The 16,304-nt window shown below is 36.7% G+C and overlaps 1 protein-coding gene across 8 annotated transcripts in view; it reads right to left on the bottom strand.

Moving 5' to 3' along the window:
- PLXDC2 (plexin domain containing 2) overlaps window positions 1-16,304 on the bottom strand; it is a 468,973-nt gene that overhangs the window by 406,625 nt on the left and 46,044 nt on the right. The window lies entirely within an intron of this gene.

Genomic DNA, 16,304 nt, shown 5'->3' on the forward strand with positions numbered 1-16,304 from the left:
GTGCCTTTAAATATTTGAGCGGGAAATCAGCACGTTGCTGATTGGACGAAGCCTCCAGCAGAACTGTATAAAAGGAGAGGTTTTTCCCCCAGCCTGTTGCTGGGTTCACCATATATTAAAGAGCTGTTGTCACTACCCTGGTCTCCAGCCTCGTTACTTCCCGAACTTAACAGACGCCTGCTTGTATTTGTTTGTGTTTCTGCAAGTTTAAAAAGATCTACCAAAGATTACACGGTATTAATTTTCTTAACCAATAATCCTTAGTTTTAAAATTGTTCAACACCATGTTGGCTACACTAATAAGCACTTAGCAGATATTATAATACAAATATATCCCAGCTCTGCAGGCTTTTAAAGTGGAGCAGACACAATCAAATATAATATTCAGTTGGATTTTTCATCTACCAGCAGTACTAAATGCAATAATCTAGGCTGACTAGTTGTCTAAAAACAAACTAGGCAAAGAGAGCCATTTGCAAAAAACAATGCTATATCAGCAATATTGCTGTCAGCTGGTAGCTCTTTGTGTGACAATTCCCCAAAGAAAGAAAAAAATTCTTTCTTTCTGGAAATCTGAGCAGATGTTTTGCCAGGATAGTTTTTGTACAAACATCTGACATGGCCAAAGTCCTGGAATTTTCAACAATCTTTTATATCTGTGTGCTTAAAATCTTTCTTAAGATTAACATAAATCACACTTCTTGTAAAATGGTTAAAATAAAATGAGGAAGTTTTGGCTATTAGTTTAATTATCTGCCATTTAGTTCTGAAAGACGTTTAGATCAGCAACCTCTTTTGGTTTCTGTAGTTTAGCACAGGAGGGTAGCAAAAGATATCCCCACAGATTTATCTCCACACAATCTTTACTGTCATTTAAGTGAATTACTGTGGTCATTAATCAACAATCTCATGTGATTGTCATTTGCAATCTCCTTCTGTATTGACATTGCTTGATGGAAAGTAACAAAGAAGTTTGCATATGATGACTGGTTTTGGCTTCTCTTGCCTAAATGTAGAACCTTACTTTTCTCACCATTGACTATTTTGTTATATAGGGTCCAGTGATCAAGTCTGTTGAGAACCTTCTGAATTTTGAGCCAATCTTCTGGAGTGTGGGCTACTCCTTCTATCTTGTTGTCTGAAAATTGGATGAGTTCCCCTTCTATCTCCTTGTCAGTACTTTCATTGATGAAAATATTGATGAGTACTGGGTTAAGACAGAACCTTGGGGGTACTCCATCTGATCATGGTGATTTGAACTCATCTAGAGTGAATATAGTTCTCTTATATTTTTCTTAATTATTTTGACTTGCATTCTTAATCTGGATTTTACAGTATTTTTAATAGGTTGGAGTATTTTTATTCCTTTTGTGTAAAGACAGATACAAAAAAAAATAGATAAGCAGTTCTACTTTCTCCCTGCTGCTCATCATCATGTTATAAATGGACCAATTGTTTCATTGACTGTTTTCTTGTTTTTTTATAAGATTTTTGTTGTTGTTATTTTTTCTACTTTTGCTTCGTCTTAGTTCATTTTCAGTCTTAGCTTTCCTGACTTCAGAAAATCTTTACATTTTCATGATATTTGCTGGTATTCTGCCCTCATTATATGTCCCTCTTTCTACTTGCCCTAATTTGTCTTTCAGTTTATCAGAGAGTTCTTTGTGTAGCTATGCTGGTTACAATCCTGAATCCTTCCTTTTACAATACCTTCCAAAGTAGGAGTGATTCCTTATACCATTAAAATTTTCCAAATAATTCCAGAAATAATTAATATTATTGTTGAATTGTCTCTATTTGGCTGCCAAAAATTACACCCAAACAAGTAGATATAAATATTTATGTTCATTAGTGCTTTTTTTTCCTCACTGACAGTATGTTAACTTTTCTGAATTTATTCTGGAGCTGTAGTAGTAGTAGTTGTTGTTAGTTATGAAGTCGTGTCCGACCTATCATGACCCGATGGACAACATTCCTCCAGGCTTTCCTGTCCTCTACCATCCTCTGGAGTCCATTTAAGCTCTCACCTACTGCTTCAATGACTCCATCCAGCCACCTCGTTCTCTGTCGTCCCATTCTTCTTTTGCCCAAAATTTTTCCCAGCATTAGGCCCTTCTCCAGTGAGTCCTTCCTTCTTATTAGGTGGCCAAAGTATTTGAGTTTCATCTTTAGGATCTGGCCTTAGTGGGCTAGTGCTTTCCCCTACTTTCTTCAATTTAAGCCTAATATTTGCAATGAGAAGCTCATGATCTGAGCCACAGTCAGCTCCTGGTCTTGTTTTTACTGACTTTATAGAGCTTCTCCATCTTTGGCTGCAAAGGACATAGTCCATCTGATTTCTGTGTTGACCGTCTGTGATGTCCATGTGTAGAGTCGTATCTTGGGTTGTTGGAAAAGAGTGCTTGCTATGACCATCATATTCTCTTGACAAAATTCTATCAGACTGTGCCCTGCTTCATTTTGTACTCCAAGGCCTGTTATTGCGTTATTCTGGTTACCTTTTGGCTTCCTACTTTAGCATTCCAATCCCCCATGATCATAAGAACATCATTTTTGATGCTAATTATATAAGGTGCTGTATGGCTTCATAGAACTGGTCAATTTCATCTTCTTCAGCACCAATGGTTGGGCCACAGATTTGGACTACTGTGATACTGAATGGTTTGCCTTGGATTTGAACTAAGATCATTCTTTCATTTTGGGGATTGTATCCCAGTATTGCTTTTCTATATAGTATAGCCTTTATTGTCATTGTACATCATGTATACGACAATATTGGTTTTAGCCTCACTGGTGCAATCCATGGAAAAAATACAAACAAAATAAATAATATAAAGAATAATCCCTATGCAAGTAATTATGGGAGGAAAAGAAATAGAAAGAAAAATAAAAACTAGTCATACATTTCTGCATGTCCGTGGAGTGATTGTGGTTGTATTTAAGAGTCTGACAGCCCAAGGAAAGAAACTATTTTTAAACCTATTTGTTTGGCGGGCTATGCTTCGATGTCTTCTGCCTGATGGTAGAAGTGCAAAGAGATACTGACCAGGAGGTAAATCATCTGAGTATCTCTCTTAGTCTACTAAAGCAGTGAGACCTGGCATTGTCATCCAATGGTGTTAGAGGGCAACCAATGGTTTCTTGTGCCGAATTGATCACTCTCTGTAGTGCCTTCCTGTCCATAGCAGTTAAACCAGCATACCATACTGTAAGGCAGTATGTGAGGACACTTTCTATCATGGATCGATAGAAAGAGGTCATCAGCGGTTGTTCCACCTGATTTTTTTGCAGGACTCTAAGGAAATGAAGTCTCTGTTGGGCCTTGCTAATCAGCAGGGATGTATTGTTTTTCTAAGTGAGATCTTGACTAATAAGTACTCCCAAGAATTTAAAAGAGAAAACCCTCTCCTCATAGCCTCACTCAATATACAGTGAGGCAGGTTCCACTCTGTGCTTTCAGAAATCTAGCACCATTTCTTTTGTCTTACTAGTATTTAGATGTAAGTTGTTTTTTGAGCACCATGCAGATACCTTCTGGACTTCTTCCCTGTATGCTAATTCATCCTCTCCAGTTATAAAACCCAGCACCGTTGTGTCATCTGCAAACTTTATTATGATGTTGGATGGATCAGAGGGTATGCAGTCATGGGTATACAGCGAGTACAGGTAGGGGCTGAGCACACAGCCCTGAGGGGAGCCTGTGCTGAATTTCAGGATGGAAGATGTAAAGAAACCAACCCTTACTATTTGTGGACGATCCATCAGGAAGTCTTTGATCCAGTTACAAGTGAGGGGAGGGAAATTCAGGTCAGTCAGTTTTTCAATGAGAATGCCTAGTAAGATGGTATTAAAGGCCGTGCTATAGTTATAAAAAGCATTCTGACATAATTCCCAGATTTCTCATGGTGGCTCAGTGCAATATGTAGAGCAGTGGCGATGGCATCTCCTGTCGACCTATTGCTTCCAGTATTGCTTTTCCTACTCCTTTATTGACTATGAAAGCTCCTCTATTTCTTCTGAGGGATTCTTGCCCGCAGTAGTATACCTGATGGTCATCTGAATTAAATTCACCCATTCCTGTCCATTTTAGTTTGCTGATTCCTAAGATGTCGATGTTCAGTCTTGTCATCTCTTGTTTGACCACGTCCAGCTTGCCTTGATTCATGGATCTTACATTCCAAGTTCCTATGATGAATAGATCTTTACAGCATCGGCTTTTCTTTCACCACCAGATGCATCCACAGCTGAGTGTCCTTTCGGCTTTGGCCCAGTCGCTTCACTCTTTCTGGCATTACTAGTACTGGCCCTCTGCTCTTCCCCAATAGCATTTTGGACACCTTCTGACCTGATAGGCTCATCTTCCAGTGTCATATCATTTTGCCTTTTGGTGCTGTCTATGGGGTTTTCATGGCAAAGATACTGGAGTGGGTTGCCATTTCCTTCTCCAGTGAATCATGTTTTGTCAGAGCTTTTTGCTACGACCTGCTTGCGGCCCTGCATGGCATAGCTCATAGCTTCATTGTACACAAGCTTCTTTGCCACGACAAAGCAGTAATCCATGAAGGAGGGGGCTGTAGTAATTACCAAATAAAATATGAAATCCTGATTATGGGTTTTTTTTCTTTAAAGCCTTCAATATTTTCATTTAAAGCCCTTTGTTCCATTGTTAAAAATTAGCAACGCCTGACTAAAATATTCAGCAGGAGAAATGTACACCTTATGACCTGTATTCTTTTTAAAAATAAAAATACCATAATATAAATGCAGTGTTATCATCTGCTATGTATGCCTTCTGCTACTGGGCTAGTTTTGAGACTAGAGCCAGCCTTCATGCACAATAGTTTTCCAATGAACTGCTTGGATTGATCCTGTGAGCAGCAGTATTATTCCAGTAAACACTACTGACTTCAAAGTTGTGGAATCAGAACATTTGCCAATTGGAACGCACATAGCATATTTTTAAGTTAAAGACTGAAAAGTTTGACTACCTGACATACTCTTTAAAGTAATCAGAATCTTCTGTTCTCCTCAATACAAATTCTTAATGAATTTCTCCACATCAATTTCATGCCCCCTTTTTTATTTTATTTGCCCTGTACTTCATCAATGGGCAAAACAAAGAGAGAACAATTTAGCACAGCAGCATTAATGAAGCCACAATAAGAATGTAATGAAACAGGTCTTAAATCAAAAATTTCTATATTCAACAATGTCTTTTTCCAGTGGATCCTACCAGAATCTCTTTCTGTTTGCCTTTAGTTTTATGTTTAAAAATATATTAATGCTCATTCATCTATAAATGCAACTATAAGCAGGATCAGAAAATAATTCTATGTTAATCTTATTCAGGTGACACCTTTTGGCCATAAAACATCTCATGGAAGTCATTACTTACCTCTTCCTGTATGGCATTTGTATTCCACAAAATGGGGAAATATGCAGGATGGTTTTCTTAAAAAAAACAAAACATTGATCTAATCTTTATTCCTTAAGCAAAATAATAAGTAACAGATAAATTTTCACCAAGGTGATAGCCTTAAGATGTTTTGGACTATATTTTCCATAATATCTAGAGCATGACCAATAATAATTCTGGCTGTGGATAAAGGGAGTTATTCACCAATTCATTTAGTAGGCATCATGGTGGAACAGTTGACCATAAAGGATAGGGAGAAAGTGAATTGAGAGCCTTTGTAAACTACTTCTTGATTATTCTTTTGCCATATATGAACAGAAAAACTGTACAGCTGTATGGTTGATGATGTTATTTGTATGAGGAACGAAAATATTTGAAGAAACTATGAAACTATAATCTGGAACTCATCTGGTCTTCAAAGCTACATTCCTCTATCTCTCACCAAATCTTTGTAGAATATAGTTTCATAGGAAATTAAATTTCAGCTCAAGGGAGTAAAGAAAAATTTAAAGAGAAATGTCACAAACAATTGTCTGCTTTTGTTTTTCAAATATTTCCATGCAAATAATGTCTTTTGAGAAAGTCACTCTTTGCTACATAACCTCTGCAAGCCAGACAGCTAGCACTATTATACCAGAACTGGTGAAGCAGCAAAGTACTAATTTAAATAAAATAAAATGAAATAAAATACTAACCAGGAAGATAGTTTTGTAATTTGAATATTATATGTCTTACGGCTTTCCAGTATTTTGAATTACTTATCTGCTGAGAACCCTTGAGAAATCCATGTATTCCTGTTTATTTCAGGATCTTGATATCTTCTTCAGTCCTGAAAAAAGTTGTCAGAACTGGACCATATAGAACAGGGAGAAAGTGAATAGAGAGCCTTTGCAAACAAACATAGACACCTCCCCTAAAAAAATGCTGCGTACCTCCCTGAAAATAAATTGCAATGAAGCTATACAGACTTCCTCAACCCAATGTCCCCTAGATGTCAACTGGATTGAGAGAAAATTTTTACCCAATTCATCTGAGGATCTAAGGGAGATTAGTGTTTAAGAATTGGCTGGAAACAAAAGGGAGAAAGAGAGACGAGACAGAAATTACCGAATAGTACAATCTAAAATAACTATAATCAATGAAGATTCAAAATTGCTATCAACTTTACTGAAACTTAAATATATTATTATAAACAGAGTCAAAAACAACACTCAGCAATCACAAAAAAACTGGGGTACTATAATTAAATTAAACCATAGACAATCTTCGACCCAATTTTCTTTGGCCCCAAAATAAGCACCAAGTCTTATTTTCAGGGGATGTCTTAGCTGCTTACCTTAGCACTACCACAGCCATGCCTCCCATGTGATGACACCTGTCACGCCACTGTCTGACTTCTTCTGCGGCCATTCTACTCATGATTGCTCACGGCCAAACAGTGCATGGCTTGTCGCACTGGTGTTGCAGCTCGTGGCAGGACACAGTATACCTTGTTGTGCCAGTGCTGCTGCTCGCAGCAGGGTATCATATGCCTCATTATGCCACTGCTGCTGCTCACGGCTAGATTGCATGATATGTTGTGCTGTTGCACACACGACCGGTGGCACTTGCGCAAAGAGCTTTGAGGCATCCTGGCGCAAGTGGCAGCACCGATGTGATGCATCACATGGTATCCAGCCACAAGCAGCTGCAGAAGAAGTTGGGCAGCAGTGCAACATATTTCGAGGCGTGGAAGGCCTGGCTGCGGCGGTAAGTGAGTTTGGGGCACATAGGGCAGCTCAACCCCCACCTCTGTCCTAGTTTGATTTTTAACCCTGTGCCTCGCACCACCTAATACAACCAGATGGTGGGTGGGACTAAACTAAGGCTGGGTAACTACAACTAAAACCTATGATTTATAAACAAAAAATGGTTTGATAAAATGTGATGCCCAAACCAAATAAAATTGCAATTATGAGTTAGACTGCTGTGTGAATAGGTGTATTCTAATACACTATATGAAATCATGGTTTGCTTGGATATAGTTTACTGAAAAACCTGCAAGGGTTTTGGGTTCACATATCCTAAACGATACAGTAATTTGGCTGCCTTTGGTTTAGTGCACTCTAAACTCAACCAGAGTTGAGATGCCAAGACACAAATACTGTAGCTTCTAATTTAAATATTAACATTTCCTTTCAGTCCCAAAGTTGGCTAGCAGACAATACAAGTGCCACCAACTAAATAACTGGGAACTAGAAAAGAAATTTGGAGGTTACCTGATAACATGTTTCTCTTTTCCCCTTTGTTAATACAAAAGTTTTTAAATACTATTAAAATCATATCTAATGTTAGCAAGAGAAACAGGAGGCCTAAACTTGATGGCCATGAACAGAATTGCAGTTATATAAATGGCCTTTCTGAACTATAGCCAATACATAAATTATTTTGATTGCCTCATTTTTCTAAGACTAGCCAAAAGACAGATTTTAGCATACACCCCAGCACAATTTCAGGTCCTTCTTTGCTGTCTGGATAAAGGTCACTTGCTGCTAGATTTGAAATGAAATATGTTAAGAAGAGTTTTAAAACTGGCAAAGCTTCAATATACAACTCAAACCTAAGTGTTCATGGACTAAATGAATTTTCACTTGATTTATACTTAAAATTTTATGTTTAATTGTACCATTTACAAAATGTACTGCCTTTTATTTGCAGTTCAAATGACATCCAAAATCAAAACATTGAATTGGACAGTGAAGTTTTTCCTATCAAAATCTGAAATTATACCCCAAAATCTGAAATTATATCTTCCAAAACTTTATCTTCCACTCTCTAGCTTTAGTAGCATTAGACTTGAAACTTTATTTTTCTGTTGTTTGTGTTTTCTTTCAGTAACATAGATTTCTTTTAGGTTTCTTGTTACTTATTCCTTGGACTGATTTTTTTTAAAATGATTTTGCTTAACCCAATCTATTATGTTCAGACATCTTAAAGATATGAATATTTCCAAATCCCACAATCCTCAGACATTACTTACATAAGTTGGAGATGATGGGAACTGTTGTAAAAGTACATTTGGGGAAGTATAAACAGAAGAATTAACCATTAGTTCGTTCGTTCATTCCTTCCTTCCTTCTTTCCTTCCTTCCTTCCTTCTCTACCAACCAACCTACCAACCTATCTACCTACCAGATTATTAAGCATGTAAAGTGGAGTGTTAAGTAGGAGATAAAATTAATGTACGATCACATCACCACTAATGTTCATTGGTGTAAAAATTCAATAATCACCAAGCCTATAATAAAGGTTCAGTTCACATTGGATTTAACCAATGGTGGGTTGCTCCCAGTTTGGTCCAGTTCTTGCGAACCAGTAGTAAAAGCGGTAGGAGGCTCCACCCAGACATCATCATGGACAATCTGCACATGTGCAGAAGTGTGCATGTTCCTGTTGTGAACCGGTAGTAAAGATAAGTAGAACCCACTCCTGGATTTAACCTGATATTATCTAAATCAGGGGTGTCAAACTTGATTTCATTGAGGGCCGCATTAGAGTTGTGTTTGACCTTGGGGACCAGGGTGGGCATGGCTAGGGTGGGTGTGACAATCTCAACACCACTCGTGTTGGGAGTGCCTGTGGTGGCTTAAGCATTCTGCCAGCGAAAAAAGGCTCCCGAGCTGTGTTTTCAGCTGTGACGGCTTCCTACAACCCTGTGTCAGCAAAAACGGAGCTTGGGAGGGCTGTGTGTGGCTCTCACAAGTTGCATTTTTGGCTAAAATGGCCTCCTGCAACCCTCTGCCAGTGAAAATGGAGCTCAGCTCAGCTCCATTTTCACTGGCAGAGGCCCTGCAGGCGGGTTTTTGCTCTTTTCAGATCAGCCCCACGGGCCAGATCCAAGCACCCCTTGGCCTGGATGCAGACTGCGGGCCTCGCGTTTGACACCCTGATCTAAATCATTGCAATAGATTAGTGTTGCTAAAATTGTACATTCAACAATTATGGCCTTTCAAAAGGTACTGAACTATTAACATTCCTACTGAGTTGTGATTTATCACTACCTAGAAGAACTCAGGGATAGTAGAATTTCTCCTTCGAAAAAAGCATGAGAAAAGTACTTTTCAAGAGGAAATTTAAAATCCTGATTTTTAAGTGCCTTTTTGCGGTTTCCTGTTTTCAATTCTACTTGAAAATCTCTACTGCTCCCAGATACAGTATCCCAGAAAATCAAGGACGAGGCTCCACTATCATCATTCTTTCAAACCCTTGCTTCCTTCCTGTAGAGAAGAAAATAGTAAATAAGGAGTGGCCAAAAGGAACTTTGCTTGGTCTGGTTTTGATATGCTTTCTTGGTATATATTTTTTTTAAAAAAGGAGAGGGAAGAGAAAATCATGAAAAGAAAAACAAAAGTAAAACTGCCTTTCAATACAGGAGAATCTGCCTACAGTATTTGATGGTCAAAGAACAAATGTAGCTTTGAAAAACATCTCATTAGAAGACTTATTCACAAACATTATTTTCATTCTTTGACCCAATACCTATTGGAATTTTGGCTAGAAGAGACCGGTCTAGATGATAGTCTTAAGATTAAAAAAACCAAAGGTTTACTCCTAAAATTATACAAGTTATAATCATCTAAAGTCTTCCAACTCAAGGTAATAGTGAAGAATTGAAACACAAATCGTCATATCTAGAGAACATTAAGAGGATAGAAATGGCTCTTGTTCTGTCCAGAAATAACCATACTATACAATCACAGCTCAGCACAGTCAGATCAAATCAAACAGTTTTATTGCAATCTTTAACCAATATTTAGAGTAAATATGATAGTTTGATACAATTTATTATTAGGAAAGGGAGAAAACAGGAAAATAAAATAATAGAAGTTTTGCACATTTGTATAAATTGGTGAATTTGGGTTAGCATCCCTTTCAAAAAATTATAAACATAAAATTTATGAAGTGTGGCCAGCTCATCACAATAATATTTTAAACTTCAGCAAACTATTTTATTAGAATTAATTAGGGACAAAAAAGTGAGTGAAAGTAGGTCAAATATTTAATTTAATTTACTTTTATATTTTAAATTAAATTGAATAGAGTTATTTTCCAATTAAAAATTAATGTTTTGATAATTCTGGAATGGAGCAGCAACTCAATGGATGTCAACAGGGGGCCAAAAAGTCAAGATGGTGAACATGACCATATGATTGAAGCCCTGCCTCTTTTTTACATGCATGACATACGTGACTGGACTTTTTTTAACCTCTCTCTCCAACATTGTCCCTGTCAAAGCATACAGTATTATGCAGCCCTAGATCCCACACAGTTAAGGCCAGGTCCAAAGACAACATAGTGAATTCCACATGAGTCCAATTCTTTATTTGCCAATAAATCTTGCCAAGCTAAAGCAATAACCTTCTAACCTAGCCATATACTGTGAGATTCTAAAATGTGGCTACCCCGAACCTCTTCCTCCTTCTTCCATACAACTATTCAGGCCTGAATAGTCTCTTAATTTGGGCTTCTGGAATGTAGTGCGTCCTCCATGGGAACTGCAGTGCTTCTGCCAGGATAACCACCCCTACTCATCTGTATACACATTCCATCATATACACATTCATATTGAAAAATAATGCTTAAGCGAACTTAAGAAGCAAGTTCGCATGACCACACATGGAAATTCAAAAGTGTTTCAGGCTTTACATTTTATTGCACCATCTAGATTGAAACCATCTCATTTTCTTTACACAATTTATCTTCAAGTGGTAAATGGAAGATTATGCAAGTTGAATCACTTAACCTTGATTCAAAAATAGATTCAAAACATGGACTTTCATGAGTCTTTTATTTTAATTTCAAAACCCTGTTTCCTATTATCCTACCTCCTTTGTTAAAGGAGGTTGTGTTCCTTCCAATATGGAAACTTGAATTTCATGTTAGCCCACATTTCAGCCAATGATATCATACATTAACATTTGATAGTGGATGTAGCTATTTAATTCTATAGCAAAAGAATTTCCAGAGTTTATAAAATTGTACTTTAAAAAAATCCTGGATAAAGTCACAAAGCCTTTTTCAACCAACATTTTTATGCTTCAGGTCTGCAGTCCTACACACAGTAAAAATACAGTAGCATGTCAACAATCCCAAAGTAATAAAATGTAGCTTTGCATTGCAAAAGCAGAAGTACAGTAATCTGTTCAAAATCACCTCCATGTCAAAGTGTTGGCACTTGGAAAGGAATGAACAGTCAATGTATCACTTTCTAGTTAAGCTGTCAGACCCACTGCTCACTAAACTATGGGAAATATTTGTTGAGAACAGGGGATTACATTTCTCAGGTAGATCCCTTTTATTCATCCACTACTCAGCTGAGCCAGTACAGGCAGATTGTGAAATCAATACTTTCCTGCCTGCTCCTTTTTAAGCAAAGCACAATGGTGTTTTATTAAGGAGATTCAAGAGCTGCTGTCAACATAAAACGAGAAGGGTACAGATGCCATTGATCAAAAAGAATGCTGGACACACTGGGGGCATTCCAACATTCTAACTCACTTTCATTTAAGAGTAATCCCCTCACAATAACAAATAAAGAGTGGGAAGTGTGGGAGAAAACAAATGAGATGGTTGAGATCAAATCCTGTTCAAATTAAATCCCTGTAGCAGAGAATTTGATTTACTTATGGTGAATCCATATGTCTTTTAAGTAAACATGCCTCTACTATAGGTAGACCACAGTAATCTAATGTAAACTCTACTGGGTCTTTGAAGATTATTGAGGCTCTACTTCTACAATAGGTTTTACATTCTATCTAAGAAGAACTGGGAGAATTATTTTATTTCTAATATAGTGTGAACTTGTTAAGAACAGTCCAAATAATCTGATTTAGAACAACCAAATATGAAATCCACTCACTTTCTTGTTTCTTCCAGGATTTTTTGAACGTGACTTCTCAGGATAAAAATTATGAGAAATTGGCAACATTTCGTACAACATTAATATTCAAAAGTCCTAGTGAGTCACCAAGTTCATAAAGAATTCACAAAACATTTAAAGAAAAATAATAATTGCACATTAGGGAAAAAGTGCCATTAACAGGAATGTTAATAATGTCAATAAATTTATAAAATTATATTTATTATAAAATCATAATTATAATTATAAATTCTATATATGTTTATGTCCATACTTGGAATTCTTACTAGCAGCAAAGGAAAAAAAGTTTTTTTTCCAACTGATACAATAAAGTTCCTTGCCCAAACTATACCATGCCTACTATGTTTTCTTTAGCAGAATATACAATGTACTATAGTTGTCCAGTGCCCTGCATTTAAGCCAAATGAAAGCTCATTATATTAAATATTATTTACACTTGATCTAACATGCTTAGAGTATAACATTAAAATACAGGTAATTCTCACAACCATTCATTTAGTGATCATTCAAAGTTTTTTGTTGTTGTTAATTGCGAAGTCGTGTCCGACCCATCGCAATGTTCCTCCAGGTCTTCCTATCCTCTACCATCCTTTGGAGTCCATTTAAGCTCACGCCTACTGCTTCAGTGACTCCATTCAGCCACCTCATTCTCTGTCATCTCTTTCTTCTTTTGGCCTGAATCTTGCCCAGCATTAGGCTCTTCTTCTTCATTCAAAGTTACAACACTACAAAAAATGACTTGACCATTTTCCACACTTTACAACCACTGCGGCATTGTGTGATCAAAATTTGAGTCTTTGGAAACTAGCAAGTATTTATGAGGGTTGCACTGTTCTGGGCTTATGTGATCACCATTTGTAAACTTCTCAGCTGGTTTCCAACAAGCAAAGTCAATGTGGGAAGCCAAATTCGCTTAACTCAGAATTCGCTTAACAATTGCAGTGATTCTTTTAACAATTGTGACAAAGGTTTATAAAATGTGGTGCAACTCACTTAATAACTCTCTTATTTAGCCATGGACATTTTTGGGTCAGTTGTGGTTGTAAGCTGAGAACTCTCTTTTCTTATAAGAAAAGCAACAGTCAGGTAAGACAACAGTCAGGTAAAAGAAAACTGAGTTCAAAGCAGGAATGGAATTTAGGAAAACATTTCAAATTTGACTGTCTCTCGTTCATTTAAGACAGAAGATCAGAGTAAGAGTTGCAAGATTATTTTACTGTACTGAAAGGATAAGAGCATACACAGAGTGCTACCTAACTCAGCTTTTGTTATTGCTAAGAGAAGCTCCATTGTAACCTAATGTGCCAACTGCAAAGATAAAGCCTCCAGGCTAATTGCCAAGTAGCCTAGCAAAGTAACTTAAAATGTGTATTCTCAGCAATCTAATGTGAGATAGCACCCCCTAACAAATATAGCTCATTTTCTGGGCTATATGCCAGAAAATGTATTCTTTTCCTCCTTTCTGAGGTCCTTTGTTTTCAGAGCGCTAAGAAAATCATGAGGTTTGCATGAAATAATGGATATGAAATTATGTTTCTAACATTATGACAATCTGTGCAAGTTCGAGAAGAAGTTTTTGCGGTTGCTGCTTTTGCTTTTTCTCTCTCTGCCTGTTCTATTTAAGGTGTTTAAGGTGGGAGATAAAAAGTTGCCCAGCTTAATCTTGATCAATAATAAAGCTGAATATCAGTGGCCTCATGTTCAGAATTTCATTGGATTTATTAGATTCTGAGCTGCACTCAAAAAACCTTACAGTACTATAAGGAGGGAGATGGGCAATTAAGAAATATGAAGAATCAATCCAATCAATCAATCAATCAATCAATCAATCAAAATAGTTTTAGTATACATAACTCTGGTATTAAATCTAGTATACCTTGAAGATCTAATAAGTGAGTATCATCAAATGGCACTTGCCCACCACCTCTGGCTAGGTTTACCTGGATGCAAATTCTACAGGGTTCACAATACTTCTGATGAAGCCTGTATGATGGGACAATGATCAGTTTGGGAAGTGTAACAGAAGGGAACAGAATTTTTCTGTAAATAGCCCTAGGCTGCCATAGGTTCATTAAGTTTATTGAAATGTTAATCAGACAAGAACAACTTGCTTCTCCCAGCTACCTTTTACAAATCTTCATCCTTCTACTGATGAAACGCACCAATCATGCACCAAGAAAAAATGATGATAGAATATTTTTATTTTCATATATTTTTATTTTATATATTTTTATGTTCCCTTCCAAGTAGGAACATTACAAAATAGATTTGGGAAGGTGGGTTGCAGGAAAAGTGGAATAAAATTAGGGTGTGTCAATTTTTTCAGCTTTCAATTTCCAAACATTACGGGTGATCAAAAGTTGTGACATGCCTTGGGGATTTTGGTTACTTTAGTATAATTTAGATGTGCTTTGTAAGTAACTACATAAATACCATAACTTTTTAACATTATGTTTGTTTCACTGGAGCATTGGGGCCCTCAAAATGGGAGAGGGTAATGTTCTATTATAATGACAGAAATTCAGACATGTGATGTGTTGTGTCATTCAGTTTATATCATGTAATTTGCTTTTATTGATATGGATCATCCAGCCTCTCCTAGTATGTATCCTGGAAAACTATTTGGCAACTATCTGAAGTAGAGAAACTATGTTAAGTGACAACAATAGTTAAGCTTAATTTGGTCTTGAACCATTAAACAATACTTCCATCTTGCAGTATGTTAAACTTGCTATATGAAGTCAAACATTAAGCTTCAAATCAAGGTGCTAGTAAAGGCATCAGAAGAGTTGCCAGGAATATTAAAATAACAATAATAAATACTTCAGAAAATATGCTTGTATAGTTCTTGAAATAAAAAACTTCCCAGTATAATCTTGTTAACTCCCTGGAAAGATTCTCACATCAAGAACTATTACAAGCATATTTTCAGAAGTTATCACACCAGGAGATAATTACAGGCTTCGGTTTCTTTTTTTCTTTTTAATTCTTTTGCCCTGTTTATGGCAGGTAAGATACTGAAGATGGGAAACGATTCATTAAAGAAAATGTAGGAAGTAAAAACAAAGAGAAATCCTAAAACTGAACGTTACTAGTATTTTTTAAAGAGAACGTTAGAATACATTATGAAACACTGAAAAATGGGTAAAAACAAAACCTAATGCAATACCATCTAGTATTCATGCAGTGCTTATTCTAAATCAATTTTCCAATTTAATTTAATGTGTTGGATTAAAAACTCCAAATCTTGCTTGCTTTATTTACTAAAACATAGATCTGATCCTAAGTTGCTAAAATGTCTATAAAGGAAATCCTGTATTTCCTTTGGATATGGGAAAAGAGCTAGGGTGTGGGTGGAAGAAATCTAATGCTTGACGGCTTCTTTCTGCCTCTTGAAGAGGCCTCCAGAGTAGGAACCATATAATATCTAAGCCACAAATTTCAGGCCCCTCTGAATCATTCATTGTTTCCCTCTATCCTTCCTAGAAATCTACCATACATGATTTCTTTGAAGCTCCAATATTGTAGCCCTAAAAGTATGGACAGTCCTGAACAAATATTTTAAAATGGGAATACACTAGGGTATTAATGGAGAGGTTGCTAGAGGTAGTTTGTGATTTTGTATTTAGATAATAAAATGCTCATCTGGTTGAAAAAGTAATCAAACATGTAGACAGAATTAATGGAACAAAACTAATATGATACCTTTTTGCAGTGGGAAGAATAGTAAAAAATGGACATACTAAAAATTATTTCCCTGATGTATACCCTAGTACAGTGGTCACCAACTGGTGGTCCGTGAGAAAATTTTGGTAGTCTGCAGAAAAAATATTTGCATTTTTTATATTACACTGAATCAGGGGTCCTCAAACTATGGCCTCTGGGACAGATACGTGCAATGAATGTTTGCTGCAGAGAGTCTCCCCCTTTGTGGTCTTTTTGTGGGGGACAGAAATTCTGACTTGCAGT

The sequence above is a fragment of the Ahaetulla prasina genome, chromosome 4 (genome assembly GCF_028640845.1).
Source record: "Ahaetulla prasina isolate Xishuangbanna chromosome 4, ASM2864084v1, whole genome shotgun sequence".
NCBI classification, from domain to species: domain Eukaryota; kingdom Metazoa; phylum Chordata; class Lepidosauria; order Squamata; family Colubridae; genus Ahaetulla; species Ahaetulla prasina.